General features: G+C 32.7%; 1 long non-coding RNA gene across 1 annotated transcript in view; it reads right to left on the reverse strand.

The window, feature by feature from the left end:
* LOC147908771 (uncharacterized) overlaps positions 1 to 20295 on the reverse strand; it is a 98519-nt gene that overhangs the window by 36265 nt on the left and 41959 nt on the right. Inside the window, exon 2 of the long non-coding RNA XR_015546037.1 lies at positions 401 to 478. This is a non-coding gene — a long non-coding RNA (uncharacterized LOC147908771). The remainder of the gene's footprint in view (positions 1 to 400; positions 479 to 20295) is intronic.

The raw sequence follows: 20295 nt of genomic DNA on the forward strand, positions 1-20295 counted from the left end.
ATTACACCGGAGCCACGTCATCGTATGCGATGCTTTAATAAGAAATTTGAATTAAAAAAAAGGCAAGTACATGTATCGCGCGCAGGCATGAAAAGAACAATTTTGCTGAAGCATCTAAAGAAGCTAAATATAGATTCAAAATAAATTTCGTTAGAATATCAAAATAATTATGACACATTGATTGGAATGTTAAAATATTACTCATGATGTTTGAGTTTTCTATATAATTCATCCTTTGACAATCCAACAAAATTATTTTCAAATCTATAACTATCTAAATTTTTAGATACTTTAAAAAAATCGTTCTTTCCATGCAGGCGATTACACGGTCCCAATTCGAAAGTTAATTTAATTTCATACTGTGTTGATTGTTAGCGATGGTTACAAAATGCACACTTACGATGACGAGATGTTGGGGTGATTAATGCTTCCAGGCTAATATAAATACTGGACCGCAAATAGCACTATGTCGTTTAATCTGAAACAAAAAGATGAATATCGTCGGTACATCGTTTATACATTAACGAAATAGATAGTTAACAGTTCTAATATTATTAGGTGTTGGAATTAATTCGTAGCGTTTTTAATGAAAGAATGTTATTTATTTCACATGAGCATTAAAAAATACATTAATGAAAGTACTTCCCATCACTTGTAAAACGCTACGAATTAATTCCAACACCTAATAATTTATAATATAATTTATATCTAATCTATCTAGTTGCCATAATTTATCGCTGGCATTTTTAATCGACCATGTTTTAAATATCTAGATGTTATACATATTATAATTATTAATTATAAAATGGAATTTATTTTATTCTTATTAATAATTATTAATTGTAAAATTAAATATTTTATTCTTATTAATTTAATACATTATAGTATGGCTATTGTTTGCCTTTCATCTTGTGCTTAATCTTTCACGTGTACCATTTATACATAATTCTATAACATTTTCCAAATCGTCGGATACAGTCCGAATCATGACGCATGAATATCTGAATATGAAATATGTCCGATCGAAAATAACTAGTATAATTTTAGATCTTGAAAGAGAAGAAATATTAATAAATTTTAACAGATACGGGATTTTCGTTAGTCGAGGAAACACTTGAACAATACCAGTTTTTCTTTCTTCAGGTACGATCGATTAGCACGTGATTCGTTCATAAAACACACGCGAAATATCTTCTCGCTTTAAATTATGAGGAAAAGCAAATTCGTTCGAAAGTGCTTTCTATGTCATACCAAAACGCTAAATATGGAAATTTCAGTAACATTTATTTGTCATAATTAAACAAAGCAAGAATGACAAATGTAATGTCTAAATACGTGTATATTTTCATACAAATACAGTTTATAAGTGAAAAAACTGGACATTGTATATAATAATGATGGACGCAAAATATAACCGTATTAAATTTTGTAATTAAATAATAAAAGAGCCCACAACAGCTAATTAGTACTTAATAGCGAGATGGATTAAAATGCGCTTATGAATATCGTACGTGCCGGCATTGTTCTAGCAAAATTATGTCCGCGCTGATCCAGAACAAATTAATGCCTCAAACTCATCATTTTTAAAGCTCCATAAATAATAACTTCACTATCGATAACGCTAAATGAAATTGATATCATAATTAATAATCATAATTTTTTTCTTATCGAAAAAATTTACAGTATTAGGAGAAAAAATTCTTGCGAATGTGAAAAATACAAGTTACATCTAATAAAAAGTAGATCGTTAAAATATATAATATATTTTTATATTGTATTAAAGATTTGTGTCAAGAAAATGTAACTAAATAATTCACATAACGTCAGTTAACTAATTTATAGTTATAATGTAATTTTTAAAGTTTATCGTTGCGTTATTTTTGTACAGTTGTAATTGATTTAAAAATCCAAATCTATAGCATTCAAATATAAAAGAATAAGGTTATAAAGCAAAAGGCAATTGAGGATTTAAACAAGATTATAGAATATCGGATTTATCAAAAAATCATAAATTCTATGTTCGCTTATACATTTATATAACTTATAGAACAAAAAGTTTTTAAACGACAGAGATTATGATATTAAAGAAAATTTTAATAAGATTTTCTGACCATTTATTCAATTTATATCTCTATTTATCTATTCGATTAAATAATGGTAGTAGTTTTGAAGATGTTAATTTATTTTGCCTTTGCGTGCGTGCATGCGTGCATGCGTGCATGTAGTAGAATTAGTAAAAAGTAAATGTAGCACGAGAAAAACGATAAGTGTATATAGTGGTAGGCAATATATTTAATTTCAAGATACAAGATATAATAAAATATTCATGAATAATGAACATTCAATATTCAAATTAACAATCTTTCAATTAGAAAACGCATGCGTTATAAATGATAACGCATTATATTCGTATAACAAAACAGAACCTATGTTGCACGCGCCAAATATTGTATTATAAAAATAAACAAACTTATAATAAACGAAATCGCATAATAACCTGGCAATGTAAATGATAAATATTGCGAATAAACTGAGAATAAAATATATGTATAATGTGAAAAAATCAGTCAAAATGCACATATACGTTTTTGCTGCATCTAAATATTTAGCTAGATGCAAATCTAAAAAACATATTGTTAGACCAGTAATTATGTAGGTAATAAACATGATGAACAATGCAAAAAATTTCGATATTCTAGTAACCAATTTGAGAACGTCTTGTGCAATTATTCTGATGATCAATAATAAAAGTTATGTATTTTCATAATATGTATATAAATTTTCAAATACTTCAGCAAAATCATTTTTTCCATGTACCAAACATTGCGGTAATTCCAAATTATGTACTATTAACTGAAGTAAAATAGAATCGGTATCAAAACGAGGAATTCTAATTTTAAAAAATTAGATCAATTAAATCAATAATTGGATCGAATTATACAGTAGTCCAGCGGGTCGAGATTGATTCAACTGAAGTAAAATTAGAATCAATACCTTTTAGTCCTAAATTAAACACAACAAAAAATAGATGTAGTAAGCCTTAAGCTAAAATCAATTCAATCATAGTTGATTATTCTCCTCATATTTGACTCACATTGGCCAATATTTTACAGCTTAAAAATTATTACATTTATTTGTGTTTCAAGAATTTATAATTAGCGACTCTCTCCAAATAACTCATCAAAATTTTTGAGCTTGTAGAAATTCAGCAGTAGTTCTTTATTTATTTTTACTTTATTTATTTATTATAAAATTTCGATTCTATTAACGACATATTATATCACAGAATTATAGCTAAAAAACAGAAGAAAATCGAATTGGGCGAGAATGCACTTTCTTACGATATTTTCCCAATATCAAGCGGGAAGTCAAGTGGAAAGTGCAATGAAATCTTATGAGGAACAAAGATGACTTTTGGGAACTTCAAAACGTATTCGGTCCAAAAGAAAATGTTCTGGATTGAAATTTGGATTGGCGGAACTTACTTTGGAACGTTTCGTATGGAACTTTAAGTAGAAAAAGTGAATCGAGATGTACGAGAAAAAAGAGAGAGAGAAAGAGAAAGAGAAGAAGGAAATATTCGTAAATCTTTGCAATAGTTATGGCGAAGCGTGACTTCCGATATAAAGGAAGAAGGTTGAGGTTACAGATTGAAGTCATGAGGGACTAGATTTTGGTGGAGGCCAGCGACACAGACAACGGTTATGGACGGGATAAAGAATTCGGAATTCGATTCGACGATCATGTAAGTTTCCATGCGAACGAGCATACCGACGTCACAATTTGGATTCACTTCCATATACGTGAAGCAGGTTCGGCAACGTTTCGAGGAGGACCGCGGATCTTATTGAAAGTTCCTACCCGTAAAGTCGGTCTCCGTTGACTGGCCTGGATACATGCTAGCAAAATCCCAGTTCTTCTATAACTGGAACAGGTAAAACCGAGAACAGCTCTCTCCTCCTTCTCTTTTTACCCTTCTTTCCCGGGAGCGACGATCGAGTTGCGATAAGGTTTGAAACGCATTGCTAACAAGTTCGCGTACCTAAGCAAAGTATTTTTTACCCTGTATTTGAAGAACTCGCCCCAGTAACGTTCGTTTCAATTAAAATTAAGTCTTTTATTATACATAAGTCCGAATGCGTATTATTATTATAATATGTGGTTATTCCTGTTTTCTTTTTCACATATTATCAGCTCTATAATAGCTGACTTCTTAATGAATAGTTATTTTTTTCTAATATAATTATATTCTTTTTTTTTAACATATTATAATCATATATATATCACAAATTTAAAAAATCAATTATATTACAAAATAAATCACTGGCTTCTTTTATCTATCAAAATGGTGTAAGTTAAGTTTATCTTTCCATTTTTTTCTATATCTTCTTTCTAAAGATAGTTTACGAAATTTATACAAATAAAATCGGACATCTATCATATATGTACACTACGTGTGCTATAAAGATACGAGAATCTAATCAAATTTTGATTAAGGAAAAGTTTCTTCAGAATTAATTGGAGGAGCAACAAATAGAATGACACGATATAGAATATTCTTATCCCATTCCATCATATTTTCACCATCGCAGCGTTCTTCAGTGTCCTAAAAGCCTTGGTGGCTATCGATTTTACGATTTAGGCAAAATTCATTCTGTCCCAACGACACTGAGTATATTTGCGCGATCGGGCATGCGCCATATAAATAAGGTCGGATCGATAAGCCATGCGGACAGAAAACGAGGAAGAATGGAAAGCGCATGAGAAGCGCATCACGGCGGCGGAACTAGATGCCGGCATTTCCTCTTTGCAGTTCCTTTACGCGTATGTTAGTGCGCTGCTTGGCTGATAAGAAAATCTCAGGTATCGCGGTTTATTTCAGTCAGACGTTAACGCGCGCACGAAATCTGCGAATCGTAAGGGCGTCACGACGTCGAATAATCCTCGGGAAGTAATTTATCCCCGCGAAATCTGACCGCGAGAAGAAAAAGAAATACTGAAAAAAAAAGAGGAAAAGAAAAGAATATACGCCGTAGAGTTATATACATACGGCGGGCCATTCCCGTCGGAAGAGCAAGCGGATAAGTTTATATGAATGAGACCGCGAGTATTGGTAATCCCGAAGATTGAGTTTGCAGTGAAGTTTCCAAGTCGTTCCCTCGGTTCGGCGATTTCTTTCCTTCTTTTTTTTTTCTTTTTTATCAACGTCGACGCGAGCGCTGGAATGGAATTAACGAATCAAGGGGCACGAATCGAGTAGCGTCGCTGAAAGTTCGATCTTTGACGACCGGTAGATACGATACGCGATCTTAATCGCGTCCCGAACGAACTCGGGAAGTTCTATCAGAGGAGCTTCCTTCTCGGTTTCCAGTATCGCTTCGCCTTCCGTAATCAATAAGGAAACTCCGTGAAGAACAGATAATATCATTCATGCGAACGTATAATTTGTTTATTGCTAAATTTATTTTCTCCGATTAAAGCCAAATATTTCCAAATATTTCTGGATACACATGGAATATCTATCTGCAATAGAAACAGATTTTATCGTGGATCTGATTGCACCGTTACCAGATACTGCAGTGTTTTTATACTATCAAGCATTTATGACGTGCAATATATTGTAAACATTTTTTATATTTTTGTTGGAAGACGAATCTAGAAATGCGCATCTAAAAATCGTTTTAGATTTTTTTTAAATGGATTGCATTTTATGGATTGCATTTTGTGGATTGCATTTTATGGATTACAATTCGTATGTAGTTGCTCCTCATTTTCACTTATCGCATTTATCATGTGAATTAAATTCGATGAACTAAATCTGATCCCTTCTAAAATGAGAGAACAAACTTTAGAATATGGAAAAATAACGGATGTTTATTTGTTATCTTTTATGTACTAATTGACGACATATTGGGATGTTTCGATACAATGTAAAACTTTTTATCGATGACAGTTGCAGATGAAATAAAAAAATACTACAAAATATTATTATAGTGCCGAATTCAAATAACATGAAAATATGATACTTTTTTGCTTCGCGTAATCCGCAATGAATTTTTGGGCGCATCAAATCAATTTTCTACCGTTTAATGGACATGTGTTATGTAGCACGCTTCAGAACTAACGCAATGATAGCGGCAGTCGCTGTATTGAAAAAAAGCAAAGAACGATACAAACTCAATTAACTTTACACAGAACATTCACGGAAAATTCTTTTTTTTGTATATAACGCGGGCTGTACAAACGGAACGCGACCAGAGGCTGTGCTTCATTCTCAACTTCCGCCTACATAGTAAAAATTTTTGCTAGCCATAAAGCTCTTGCGATATAGCCGGCAATATGTGCAAATTGTCCCTAAATAAAAAGTGTACTATAGGAATGGCACGAGAGCGTGACGATGCGGTACAGGCCATCAGATCGATCCTCGTACGCGCGATTTTACGCCAGAACCGATTTGATTTACTAGCGGAATTTTATAAAGTCGCTCGCGAGTTTCGATTTGCAGAAAGAAGAAATTATTCGCTTTGTAGAACATTTAATTAAATCAGAAAACGATTTAACCGTACTTGGTAATCTTTCAACGGTATCACCTTACGTTGCAGTGATAAAAGTTTTTCACGGGATTTATTTCGTTCTCTGATTAGAAGCTTTCGTAAACAATGTGATAAACCAAACTTCTGCGTCTTTTTTCATTTAGACATTCTGACCTAATTTGATCTCACGAATTCGCATCAAGAATACACGATGCTCGATGTAAAATAAATTGTTTCAATCTCAATAGGTTTAAATTAGATAATATATATTTTACTATGCAGGGTGTTTGGAAATTAGTGATAAGTCTTTCACAAGCACAAAAGCAGAATGGACTAAACTGAGAAAAAGTCCTCTATTTTACTTTTCGCAATAGTTAACAAGATATCAATTGCCGAAAATTTTTTACTCAAATACTATCAATTTTACAAAAAAAACTGCAAGGGACAAAAATTGTTTATTTTCTTCTCATAGAACTTTACAAATTTTTTCAGAATTTTTTATCAACTTTTTAATACTACATTTTCTCATTTTTACCAACATGAGAAAATACGGTATTAAAAAATTATTGAAGACCAATTTTCGGCAATTTTTAGCAATTGATATCTTGTTAACTATTGCGAAAATTGCAAAATCGTAGAAGACTTTTCTTCTCAGTTTAATCCATTCTGCCTCTGTACGAAAGACTTATCACTTATTTTCAAACACCCTGTGTGTGTGTGTGTGTGTGTGTGTGTGTGTGTGTGTGTGTATGTATATATAGCACGTTCTCGATAAAAGATATTTTATATATAAAATTGTTCTCTTATTAACAATTTAATAGTCTATAAATGACGTTACTTCTATACGTGGAAAAAACAATTTTGCCGTATTTAAAATTTAACTAAATACAGATATAATAAAAATAATTCTATATATATTAAATCAAATAATTATGTATTATAGAATGCTTATGATAAGTTGCTAAAATGTCAAATTTTTTGCAACATTGTTTATCATGTTTAAATTTCCTACATAATTATTTTGATGGTTCTACAAAACTATTTTAGCTCTGGATCTAACTAAATTTTTAGATATTCCAATAAAATTATTCTTCCCCCTCTTCTCTCTCTCTCGCTCTATTTCCATATAGTATTAAATTAAACTCGATTAAAATTCTACTAAAGTAAAGTTCGCCTTAAATTAATTAAAAAATAAAATTTTACTGTTTATTCACTTTCCAGAAATTTAAAATATTAATTAAAGGTCTTCGATTTTATTTGTTTGTAATTCAATAGTTATTTAAATAAATAATTACTTCATTTGTTTACCTTTCAGAATTTTAATATATTAAAAGTCTACATTTTTTATTTATCCGTAGTTCGAAATGTTTTTAAATAAATAATTTTAATCATATTTTTATAAACAATTAAGATTGTATTGGCAGCATAATCCCTGCAAAATTTTAAAATTAGAAATGTAATAATATTTATACTTTTCATATAAAAATAAATATATAAAATAAAACTATGTATACATACTTGAAACAGTTAAATAAATAACATCATATATATATTTTCATATATGTATTTCTAACATATATTTATCTATAAAAATGAGGATACATGAGCTATAATAAAAAATTCCTCTATAGAAAATTCTATTATAATAACTCAAATAGCCTTTTGAAATAAGAGAAAATACAAAATATTAGCGGCACGCTTATTTGTTAGAAGAAGTTTGTCATTTACAGTACGTATGCATATCAGTACATATAAGACATTCTTCTAATGAGTGTATTGAAAGGATTGAAATCTTAGATCCAATACTTTATGGTTATACAAAATTCCTTTACTTTATAGAGTATCCTCTTGAGATCATAAATGAGAAATCTGATATTAACACGGAATCGCAGAATATTTTTTTTTATTTAAAAATGAAGAGAGAGAGAGAGAGAAAGAGAGAGAAAGAGAGAACAAAAATTTCAATTTTTTGCGTAAGTACTTTGAATCAAGATCATTTATGTTTATGCAAAATTTTATTACGATTCACCTCCTTATTCTGTAAATGAAAATGTTGAATTGAAGTTTATTTCAATTATTAATTTTTATTTATTTATGAAATAACTAATTAATGAAGCGCAATAAAACTTTGCGTTAAACATAAATGATCTTGATTTAAAGTACTTACTTGATTCAAAGTAATTGAAATTTTTGTTCTCTCTTTCTCTCTCTCTCTCTCTCTCTCTCTCTCTCTCTCTCTCTCTCTCTCACTTCATTCTTTTACGTTTAAAATAAAATAGTAGTATTATGTATATGTATAAATATTTCTAAATATTTCGAAGAATTTGCAAAGTGATTTCTCTTCCTGCCCCCCCCCCCTGCCTCTCTCTCTATCATCCTTCTCTCTCTTTCTCACATCATAGAACTGACACATTTTAGGTTGATTAAGAACGAGTTCCATCGCTTTGAAACTTAATTAAAGTCAAAAGTAATTTTCGCAGAGTCGATATTCGGCTAGAAATAAATTAAACGTCAGCTAATTCACTGGAATTCTTTTCACTGCTTTTAAATTACGAAACTTTTTAGTAACCAAATGTGACAAAAATGCTGTTATAGATTATATTTTATAAACAACTGAAATGCTTATGTGTTTCGTAATTTTTAGTTTTATCAAAAATATATCTTAACTAAAAATAGTATTATACAATAAAGCAGAATAATAATAAATTTATTCAAATTATATGATATAATTTTGATTAATATAACAAAGTATTTATATTATTCTTACATATTAGTTCTTTAAAAATTGATTAATACTTATGTACATAAAAGCATATTTTATATCAGTCTTTTTATACGTTACTATATTAATTCTTCTTAGGTTTTTTAGCGCATGTAAAAAATATATATAAGATAAAATAAAAATTATTGCAGTAATCATAATTATGGAATTATAAGCATCAATATATGTAACGGCAATGAACTTATTTAAATTATACTTGTAAGACATAATAAAATCATAATTTGTACATTTATTGCGTACATTTTTCAAAATTCTAAAGTTATAAATTACTTCACGATCTTTTTCATACTGTCTAGTTTTTCGAAAAATTAAATCAGAATATATTGAAACAAGATTCTCAGCTATGTCTCTAAAAAATCAAATTTTCACAAAAAGCGAAATATTTTTGCAGTTGAAACATAATATATCTTATTTGTGTGTGTATGTGCTTGTAAAATTCGTATTAACCTAAGAACGATGTTGTGTTTTCACATAAAAAGGAAAGCATAATGTTTGAACGTTTTTCAACAAAATTCTCAAAGACGACTTTGACCTGCGATGCGGAAGTAAGTGGCCAACTGGCGAACGACTGACGTCGCTCATAGACTTATTGGAAGGTAGCAAGATATACTCTCTTCTGAACATACGCGGAATGTGGTAACTTAGAGTTGACATTTCGAAAAGCGCGCGCCTTTGAGTGCAAAATAGAAAAATTCCTTTTCAAATCGCCGTAAAAAAACATTTAACTTGAAATCCATGTAATCCAAAAAACTTAAATTTTTATTTTACTATTCTACTATTTAGTTGTTTATTTTACTTCTCAATTCAATCATTTATTTAAATAACATTTAATAAATTAATAAATAGTAAATGTTAATTCTCTTATATTTTTTTTTCATTATCGAAGCGTACAATACGGGCTTCTGTAGGTAATTCATAATACGACATGTGGAAAAAGATATCATTTTAGCGTATTAAAACGGTAATCCGATGCTCTCTATCCGTATAGCTATAATGATCACGGAAATCGAAATTTCTCTCGCCGAATCGTGATTCGCCACAATTAGTTTCATTAATGCATACACTAAACCATGTCTCAAAAATAGTCGTGGAAATGTTAAAACGACAATTCTCGATTCTCACGTACGGTTGTACCGTGAAATTGATGCAGTAAAAAACGTCCGTGAGATATAACGAGAGAACGAGCCTAACAATATCACATCTCTTCGTTGTAACGATCGATTAACCAGCGTGAATCAGGATGTTCCAGCTTCGTTCGTTTATCCATATCTCTGACATCCAAGCCAGACGCGAAACATCAATAGGTCCCTGTCATACACACGATTGCAGATTCAATAAGCTGCTTCGATGAGGAAGAAGTGACGTTATCTATCGACACACGAGAACAACGTGATGCTGCTGACCGTGCGGGAAAATTATATTATGCGACGAATAATCTCTTGGCGCGTAATGTTGGAAGATACCAAAACGCATGAGAAAAATATTTCCGTTATAACATACCTACGTTATTTTTATGTAATGGAGACTATGCAATGCATAATATATTTATCAAATTACTAATATATTTATTAAGTAATGACGTTACCTATTGTTAAAGTCTTATACGGGATATTCGATTCAATCTATCTATGACCGATGTCTCGGAAACTACCAGAAATAGATGAAAAATTATATAAAAGCCTCAATAGAGAGAATTACTTTGAGATGATTTTTAGCGCGAACAAAACCGTATTTCAGAGAAGAAAGGGAGATCAAATTCTTTTAATGGAATCCCTCTATAAAAATAAAACCAATCGATAGATTTTAAAAGAATCCATTGACCTATGATATTAAAGCTGTATTTTTGATATTATGATCACAACGAATTTTTGAAATCGTCTCTGGAGAGTATCGATTCCTATTCGATCAATCCGTCCACGGAAACTATAAAAGAACTGAATGGAGCTCTATCGATTAATCATAGTTTTGTAAAGAAATTCGATTAAATAAATTTTCTCTCTCTTTTTCCCCTTAAAATGCAGTATGGAAGAGCATCTATAGGATTTTCTATTTTGCTTCAAACTGAAAATAATCCCATTAATGAATCTTTTTCATAATTTTCTTTGATTTTCAAGATATCAATGTGGACAGAATAAATCAGACAATCTTATATATATATCTATAATACTCAAATATTCAATATTAAACTAATAAAAACTATCGCACAATAACAAAAATAATTTATCAGCATTATCAGATTGTTCATTATCAGATTTTTCTTTCTAAAGCTAAAATTCCCATAAAAGTAGATCGTGCGATTGTACTTTATATGTAAATGATGCAATCGTGATATACCTATACTGCAAGATCGTAGCCACGATTAAAGATGAGCGGGAGTATTCACATGCTTTTAACACCAGATTTCGCGGTCATTCATAGCCCTTGCGCGGCAAGCACATTTTGGCACGCTTTCAAAGGGTAACACACAGAATAAGCGACTCGCGTATTTTCTGCGAGTTTCCACGTCTGTTGCACTAGACGGCGACCACCTGACAGATCATTCGTCATGCAGGAATGAACGAGAAATTCTCCCTCTCTCCTTTTTTATCTCACGAGCAGTCCCATATCCGTCGTGTAAATGTCGCCAGGAATTGGCGTCGTCTCCTTGTCATCGTCGCGTCTATTATACGTCCTCTTCCTTCTTAGTATACGCCGTTCCGCTCGCACATAAGGGAATGCACGACCAGATTCCGGCGGTCCGTACGTTCCCGCTCATTAAGGAAATGCGAGCATTCTAATTTAGTACGTCGGTAGCCTCCCACGCGTGTCTCTCGCTATTTTTAGTTAAGACGCGCTCTGTCGCCGAGACGCGTCTGACGACAGCTGGATCGTGACGCAGAAGTTTGTGCGCTTTATGACATTTCATGAGAACTCTCAGAAGAGAGCCCGTATCACTCGAAGACAGTTGTAAGAAAAGGGAATTTGAGGGTGAATGAATTCCCGGACATGAAACATGATTCCCGGACTGTATATATTGTATGCATGTTTTGCTTCTCTGAGAGACCTTCATGTGTAACAAAATAGACAAAAGGGTAAAACTTAAGAGATCGGTGTCCATTTCGTAACTTTCTTCACGACAGAAAGAGAAGTTACAGAAGACTAGCTTTCGAACGATTGACTCGAAGCTTTCTCGTGTCAGGAGCACCTGGTCGAAGGAAGTGACTGTCACGGGAGAGTGTGCGGAGTTTGAAAGTAATTTACAGATGGAGGGCCGGGTTAAGGTAAATAAACAAGATTGCTTCGTAAAGTTTCCATGGAAGAAGGATGGCTCTCGTCTTTGTAATGATCGCGGCGTAATGTGAAATTCGCTAGCTAGATAATGGTATATCGTTCCGCCTCCTCTGAATGTAGGTCGAAAGATCATAAGTCCGCCGAAGAATTAAGCCCGAGGAACATTACGGGCATGGGCCAGGCCGACTTCCAGTGAGAAATTGCGGGCGAGATAATATTGGAAGTATAAAGCTTCCCCAATGGTTTCCCGCATCGCGAGCCGACGCTTTTTGCCAGCGATAGCGATTCGTTATCGCGAGACAAGTATCACGGCGATACTTTATATCGCGCAAACCAGCGTTATCCGAGATTTACCGTTATTAAGACCGTCGCAGATGCCGAACATTTCGTAGCACACAAGTATTATTACTCAACGAACTACTTTCATGAATTAAACCTATTAATATAGAAGCTATTTCTGCAACAAGTTTTAGTAGACAGAATGGATTAACAGAGATTATAGCGAAAATTATTTAAGTAGACTATTACTTTACTCCAACCACTAATTTCTGTCTAAACGATACTCTCTGATTTTCTTACTAATGATAGCGTACAAATTTTGTTAAGTCTCTTAAGAAAAGAGGGCTTAAAATAATCTCTCCTTCTTCCTTTTAATAAATCTGTCTTCTCCTCACAGGAAGAACTCCGAGGAAACGAGGTATTTCCTCGTTGAAATACACATGAGATGTGTATATTGCCAGACGGTGTGGAGGTAATCTGATGTGGAAAAGGCTCGCAACGCGCATAAAGTGAGCGTAAAGCCGGTAACAGTTGTGCACAAGTGGAATCAGAAAATCGATACGATGGTTTTTGTGGATTGTCGTGCGAATTTTAATAGCGCGCAATATTCCGATAAAAACACTTCTAGTTTTTTTATTTCTATTATTATCGCAGTAAAATTCCTAAGTAACTGTAAATAATCTGCTTAAAGTTCTATGTTAAAGTACAAGTTCTGTGTTAAAATTAGAATAAAATATAACAAAATTTAAAAATATAATCTACATCTTTTAAGAATTTTAATAATTTCTTACATTATGAATAAATACGTATCAATACAGGATAAACATGGACTCTCGAGATTTAACAACAGATTAATATTCAAATAACGAGCAATTAAGAGTAATAACTGCGCGGTAATTCATGCGCTATTATTCAACAATTACATTTCTGGATTCTTTACATTGAATAAAACAAAACCGATTTTATTTTATTTTAGTTCAATATAAGCAATCCAAAAATATAACTGTTAATAATATGTCTATAATAACTGTCAAATTTAATTAGAATATGTAATTTCTATAATTTTATTTCCTTTTAATGTTACATATGTCATACTTTTAAATATAATGTATTATTTAAAACTATATCATAAATTTTCAAAATTTCAACACTGCGATCCTAATATAATGTAAATTTTATTCTTTAATAGAATTATAAAATTTTTTCATATAAGGTACAAATATGTCGTTTCTTCAGAAAAATTTATTTCTATAAATATTAGTTTTTACAGTTCATTTCCTTCCATTATCTAAAAAATTGTTTATTTATGAACTGTCTATCAATATAAAGAATAATATATATATGTGAAATACTGCTCTCTCTCTCTCTCTCTCTCTCTCTCTCTCTCTCTCTCTCTCTCTCTCTCTCTCTCTCTCTTCACTTTTATCTGCAGGTACATATAAGTAATCAATACAATCAAACATTAGATAAGCTATTATGGACATAAGGACCTCTACTCTCAAACGTTTTCCAATGAATCCTATTTGCTGTTTGATGTATTTCTAACTGATTCTTGCTCCCATATAAAATGTTCATCTTTCGATACTACGTGTTAACCATATAAAGAGTGGTTGCTCTAAGGCTCTCTTTCAAGGTACTTTCGACGATAAAGTCGACTATTGAATGGGCAACAACTTCTTGTAGATCGAGCGTGAAACTGCTAAAGTTTTCGCGCTATTGTCTTCTACTAGGGATTAACATCGATATACGAACGTCCTTTACCAAGCTTTGTGAAATAATGGTCGTATCTTAATCCTTAGTAAATCCACTTGATTTTGAATTGGAATATATGTGTGTATGAATCTATTTATAGTCATATATGTATGTATTCATTTAAATCTTTGAGCAAACCGACTGTGATACGAATATATACATATATGTTTTGAATTTTGTGCCAAAGTACTAATGCCGTTAATTTTTACTAATTTATAAAAATTAAATTTTTACTAATTTATATTTAATAAAAATAATATTTAAAACAGCGGAACCTGATAAATGAACCTACTTATAACCTGATTTTAAAAATCAATGATTTTAATTTGCAAAAAACTCACTTCAAATCGGATAGCACTGCGTAAACTCACTGCTCAAAGGGTTAAAGATTCTTCATGCAGAAATCATGATAAGTGGAAAATCAAGTAAAAATATGAGGAGTTTAAGTAAGGAGATTTTGATTGATAAACAGAAATTATGGTTAATAAAAAATGTAATACAAACGTAATATATGCAATATATGTACATATAACACATATACACACATATACGTTTATAAGTTCTTAAACATCTTTAAAATGAAATAAAACATTCTTACGTAAACTTTTTATTTTGACAACATAATTTAATTGATCTTTTTTAAGTAGAAAATAATAAAAAAGTACCTGTCATAGTTTGATATGTTGTCTGGAAAACTTACAAGTTTTTCATCAAAAAAACTTCCGCGGATGATAGACGGATCAGAAAAGTGAGTCCACGGATTAACTCACAGCTCTGGCAGTGTCTCCAAAGTGCCTGGAGAGAAATATCATCATTAAGTACGCTTGAAAAATTAATTAATAAAATGCCTAAAATATGTAAAACTGTAATAAAAACAAAAGAGAAACTTTTTAATAATAAAAAATTGTAGGTTTCTCAAACAATATATCAAGCCGTATATACTTTTATAGTTATTTTATTTTTAAAAAGTCAAAATTATTATAATTATATTGTTAAAATAAAAAAGATGTAAAAGTATATTTTATGTATATTTTATTTTATTTTTCAGAATATTCGGAAAGTTATGCGAATGGTATACATATTGTAACATTTCAGTATATGCATACGTGTGTGTGTGTGTGTGTGTGTGTATATATATATTGTATATATAACAATTGTGGTAAATTCAGTATAAAATTACACCCATGGAAATTGTTCAATTAAAGGTAAATTGCATATTTCACGTCCTCGTGTTTAATACAATCCCCTCTAGCATTTGCTCCAAAATACCATTGATATCTGCACAAACCGAAGTCTGGCGTTGATGATTCGCAGGATAAATTATTGTTGAGATTTGTATGTACCGAATGTAATCAAGTTACATGTTCGTATCCAAGCTGCGTCCCTGGTTTCCACGTAAACGTGGTGAATGGTAAGCTGTATCACGCGCCGATCGGCCACGCCACGAGCTTAATAGAATAACTAAGCTCTACTTATACGAGACAAACAAGAGGCCGATCATCAATTATTCGTTATATCACAGGAGTACGAGTATTGTAGAGATACGCGTGCAAACAAACGATACACTACTGTACGAAGTACGGCTTAAACGTAACGTCCGCGTCCGTATGGCGTTCTTCACCATGAAATTTTAAGTCTGTGGAATTGAGACCGCGGCTCTTCCAACGAACAAACTACGACATTGTTAGACGAAGGTAATCACGCTTGTCATCCGGTAATATAACACACAGAAGAGCTTCGCTGGACCACGGAACGCCGGAATAGACCGGCGCTCATTTTAGGGTCAGTGGTATAATCAGAAAGTAAATTACAAGCCTAACGGCGTCGCACGAGAAGAGGGAATATACATTTTATCCTATCTCGTTTAGAGAAGAGGGAATATACCTATATAAATTTCGAATGTTTTAAATCACGGTAAGAGTAATGTCTAATAAATTTAAATAAAACTTGCCCTAAAAATGAAACGCATTTATCAGCATCGCGCAACGAATGATTCGATGATTTGGATGAGGTGTGATGATTTGGAACCTGCAATGATACCTTCGATCGCGCGAATCCCTGGTGCCGAGTATGCACGCCGTTGTTTCGTGTTTCGCGATCGAACCTAGTTTAGTTTCCACTCAAGTACCTATACCATGATGTCGTGACCGCACTCGACCCCTCCATACGCGAACTGCATTTACTTTCGGCGTGGACATGCTGGAGAGAGAGAGAGAGAGAGAGAGAGAGAGAGAGAGAGAGAGCTCTCGAAGGAGCGACGATGAAATCTAAGGGAAAATGCACACGTCAAAGGAATAGTTTGTGAGCACGAAATCGATGCTCGCCAATCGAAACAAATTTCATTCGCTACACAGTCTGAAACGCTCTCGGAATTGTGGGCTAACGCCCAAAGCGCGTTATATGGTCGTTCTAAATTACACCGTTCAGGAAACGATCGCGCCATAGCACGTATTATCGTTAGAATAATGATGTTGTAACGGTGCGATGTAAAAGCCGATAGTACTCTAGCGAGTAAGTTAATAGGTAACTACAGACATTTTCACTAAAAATCATTTTTCAAAATCAATTCAATCATTCGGCTTACATGAAATGTAACTAAAAAGTCGCTGCAGTACGTAGAAAGTGAATGATAATAAACGAATGAATATGCATTTTTGTTTCGGTACGTGTTACGATTAGAGCGTGTCGCATCGCAATAGCGTCGAGCTTTAAAAGACCATACTCGTAAATATGCAACGTGCAACGTTACCAAAACTCTCGAAAGAAATACGTTCGCTTTTCCGCCATTGGAGAAACCCCCAGGATGAATCCTAAATTAATTGCGGTATTCCTAATTAGCGGTTAATGAATTAGTAAATACCACAAAATTATAACGATCAATTATTAATCTATTTTCTGCTATTAATGGTTCAAAAATACTGAAGAAGGAGAGATTGAGGCTCATATTATGGATCAATTTCATATGCGGTCGAATTCAATTTGGTTGCGGGAAATAACGACCGAGGCGTCGATTAGCAATTACAATTTCGTGGAAGCATGGTCAACGCTACTATACGTATTGCACGCTGCTAGCTCTGTTGAAACTTTCAAAACGCCATACGTTCACCCTTGTTGCCCCATCGGCCTTTCATCCCTGCCTCTGGCCTAGTCTCGGATCACTTCCCATTCGCAGCATGCGCGCGAGTAATGACCGCGAACGATCGATTCTGTGCACCATATATTGGTGAACAGCGTGAATTCGTGAGGAATCTTACAAGGCGAGGTATCGTCGCCTGGAGGCGTATCGCTTCGATAACGCAAATAGTTACGGTACCACTCTTGAATACCCTATCGTCGTTATTCGTCGTTCGGTACAGTGAAAACGCGGCGCCGAGGATCTTCCACGTGTCTCACATTCGCGATAAGGATTACCGAGTATTGAAGTTCAACGACTTCTATACGTAAGTGACTTCCTCGGAGATTGTATATATAAGCTATGGTAAAAATAACTCCGTTAATAACGGAAAGCAAGCGTGGTAGACGCTGTAGCACGCAACAGCGATATCTAGCCGGCGGAAACAGAGCGCATTCGGCTGTACGCCAAATGGAATTCTATCTCGTCTCGATTTAATTTGAATGAATAGGATATGTGCGAGGGACGACGCATGGAACCGGTGCGACGATTAATTGACGAAAATTCACGTTAGAACAATGACTTTCTCAACTGCAGTGCTGAACGAATGGTCGTCGCAGACAGCGAGAGAGGACTGTAATTCTCATCAGGAATGGCCCATTCTCCGCGAAGATATTCCAAGTTCTTTGGCGAGGGCCATAAAGAGCGCCGACACTTTCCCGTAGCGGCACTTATGTACGATAAAGTTACTGTCTGGTTCACATTTTTACATCGCGATACGTGTCAACGAAATGGCGGTTTAGTGGCTGACAAAGAGATTCTGTTAATGGCAGTGGAAACGCGACAAAGTCGTTTTCGACGAATGCTAATTGTTACAGAGCTCACTTGAATAATTAGCATACCGTGCATTAATTAAAATCTTCATCGCAAGAAACTTCGAAGAGCTTTGAGCACCAAAGATTAAATAGTAAAAATACTTGTAATTTATTTCGATGCGGCAGTTAATTTCCAGTTGCGAATTATATTCCGCCCGCAGAAGCACTGAACTTCATTAAGGAATGTATACATTGTACTCATTCCTGGCTCTCTGTATATATATTCTATTATCTTCAGATTAAGAGATAATTCGTACCTAAAATTATCTTGCGATTAAAGCATATTTCAATTAAATTTGATGAAACCGAGAATCGTAAGTAACGTTATCGCTACATAGAAAATCCGTATTATCACTTTACACATACAGTCGCGTTTATTTGCACAATTACCAGTTGCCATAATGTTTCGCTGTGTGCAATTGTATCAGTCAATTCAAACAATCCGTACTGAAAAACCACAATCATCTATTTGAAAACAAGTTCGCTTATCAGCCAGATAATGATCGGACAAACCATAGCTCGATTGTCAAAAGCTTAATTGATGTTAATATATTTACCACAATATTCTATTATATCAATGCACACTATTTCTATTAATGTCTACCAGGCAACATGTGATAAAGCGATATTTACGACTTTTTCTAATAATTAAAAATAAATACGTTTAACTCTAGTATGCTATCTTGTGTAAGTTTGACATGCAAATGAGTGAAGTCATTAAGCGATAAGCTATGTCTTCAGCGATCAGCAGGAAGTTCAATCTGCTATGCTAAAAGCGAAGATAAGCTTTTAAAAAATTAAATCCGTGTTATATTGTTTGGATCACCTAATGGTCAGAGAGCGATTTCAGAGCGAAGATAAGCGATTTCAATGTTTAAGCAGTGGCACAAACTTTTTAATACTTTTATCATATGCAGGAAGTCACAATCTACAACAACACTATTTCTTTTACTTACATTCTTTTCGATAAAACGAACCTTTTTTATCCATCACCAAAAAAGGGTAAATTTTTAATCTCCTGAATGATAAAATTATTAAAAAGTTCATGGCATTTGGGAAACACCTTGAAAAGTAAGCAAAAATATTGAAATTTGTTTAAGTATATCATATTAATGCTCAATATTTTCAAGGTATTGCCTACCGACTTCGAATTTTTTATTAATATTATCATATTCAGAAGATTAAACTCTATAACAACCGCTTTCCTTTTGCTTACATCTTTTTGTGGACAAAAAATCGACCTCTTTTTAACAATCTCCATTTAATAATATGCTTATTTTGTTTTTCCTTTTAAATTAATGAATAGAGTATTTCTATTTATATAAAAGCCTAAATTACAAAATTTTGTCATTAAAAGTATGAAAATTTTGTATTGCATTAATTAAGAGTGACCTATTTCCTCGTATTTACGTAACAATACCAATAATAATACTGTACCACATTGATATTCTATGATTAAATATATATACGCATATACATGTAAATAGCTATTAAAAAATAAGCATTGATTTCGGGTGCGAGAAAATCATCGTCTTATGCTATAAATGCAAATAAACTTGTAATCACTTTCGATTATTCTTGATTTTTATTTTATATATTTATATATATAATGTATTTTTATATATGCGTGTATATATATATATATATATATATATATATATATATATATATAGATTTCCATACTAATATTAT

This window comes from Acromyrmex echinatior, chromosome 8 (genome assembly GCF_024713525.1).
Source record: "Acromyrmex echinatior isolate Ae372 chromosome 8, ASM2471352v2, whole genome shotgun sequence".
In the NCBI taxonomy this organism is placed as follows: Eukaryota; Metazoa; Arthropoda; class Insecta; order Hymenoptera; family Formicidae; genus Acromyrmex; species Acromyrmex echinatior.